This window comes from Chrysochloris asiatica, unplaced genomic scaffold, assembly GCF_000296735.1.
Source record: "Chrysochloris asiatica unplaced genomic scaffold, ChrAsi1.0 scaffold00135, whole genome shotgun sequence".
NCBI classification, from domain to species: domain Eukaryota; kingdom Metazoa; phylum Chordata; class Mammalia; order Afrosoricida; family Chrysochloridae; genus Chrysochloris; species Chrysochloris asiatica.
This window is the reverse complement of record NW_006408653.1, coordinates 3,809,282-3,811,002: the sequence shown is the minus strand read 5'-3', so window position 1 is coordinate 3,811,002 and position 1,721 is coordinate 3,809,282.

Below are 1,721 nucleotides of genomic sequence, written 5' to 3'. Positions count from 1 at the left end.
GCAGGAACGTCCATGCCTGGCCAGCAGCATGCTGACAGAACAGTAAATAGGTGAGCTCTATAGCCTCCCTTGGAGTCCTGGTGTGGCGCTGTGGGTTAATGCACCAGACTGCAAAGCCATTTGAACTGCAAAGTTGGTGGTTCAAGCTCACCAGCTGCTCCTCGGAAACCCTATACAGGGTTGTTATGGGTCGGAACCGACTCGACGGCACCTAACAACAACAACAACATAGTCTCCCTTAGCACAAGAGCTGAGAACCAATGTGAGGGCTAATTGCCATGCAAATGTGGATGCTCATATTAATGACATTGAAATTGTAGTCCCAGGCTGGTGAAACCTGGCCATAATACTACCATGGCCATAATAAAGAGCATGTTACCATGTCTTGTATCATTCATACATAACAGCTTGGGCATGAGTGAAAGTGAACATCTGGGCCTCCAAATGGAGCAAAGTGACATTATTGAGGTGTCTCCTCCTGCCCCCTGGGAGCACCTGAGAGGTGAGCCCACCTGTCCACTCACCGTTGTGCTATCACTTTGCTCCTGGCAATAGGAAGGGGCAGGCATTTCCTGTGAAGAGTTGTGGGCTCTGCTCCTTGTTGGTGAATCTGTACTGCCAAGGCCATGGGAACTCCTTTTCCTATCAAGGGACAAGTGAAGGAAGAGGTTGTGCAGCAGTCTCCTGTGGAAGAAATGGAGAAAGTGGTTGTCACATCCTTATATCATCCCCGCTCAGTTCTTCTGTCCTCTAGGGGAAAAGCAGATGGTGATGGTGGACTGAGGGCACCTCATGGGCTGGCCCTCCCCCAAATACTAGAACAGCAGGTCACTGGGTTTGGGATTTTTTCTGCTGAATTAGATGGGGCCAGTACAGCAATGCACAAAGCTGGGGCTGCAAAGTGCTCCAGGCATAGAGTCTGTTGATCAGCTCTGGCAGCTGCACCTATGTGCAATGGTGTGCTCCTCACCTACTAGAGCCTACAAAGCTTCCCCTCTCACCTTTCTGCAGGTTCTGCCTTAGGGGTGCCATGCCACTGGATCCTCCACCACTGCTCCTTCAGGATTGGAGGAAGACTCATTAACAACCTGTGAAATGCAGAGGATACAATCTTTCTTGCTGAAAGAAAAGAGGACTTAGATGGAGAAAAGACTTCAAAAGTTGTCAAAAACTTCATTTTGCTTGGATCCACAATCAATGCTCATAGAAGCAGCAGTTAAGAAATCAAACAATATATTGCATTAGACAAATCTGCTGCAAAACGCCTCTTTAAAGTTTTCAAGAGCAAAGATGTCAGTTTTAGGACTAAGGTATCCCTACCTAATCCATGGTATTTTCAATCGGCACATATGTACGTGAAAGTTGGACAATGAATAAGAAAGACCATAGAAGAATAGATGAATTTGAATTATGATGTTGGTGAAGAATCTTGAAAGTACTATGATAGGATAAGCACTTGACATAAGGTTGGTTTGAACTGCAAGGTTGGCAGGTCAAACTCACCAGTCTCTCCTTGGAAACCCTATACAGGGTCGCTATTGGTCAGAACCAACTTGACAACACTTAGCAACAACATGGTAGACTGCCAAAAGAACAAACAAATCTGTGTGGGAAGAATTATGGCCGGTATGCTCCTTGGAAGCCAGGATGATGAGACTTCATCTGTCATTCTTTGGGCATATTGTAAGGTGGGACCAGTCCCTGGAGAATAACATCATGCT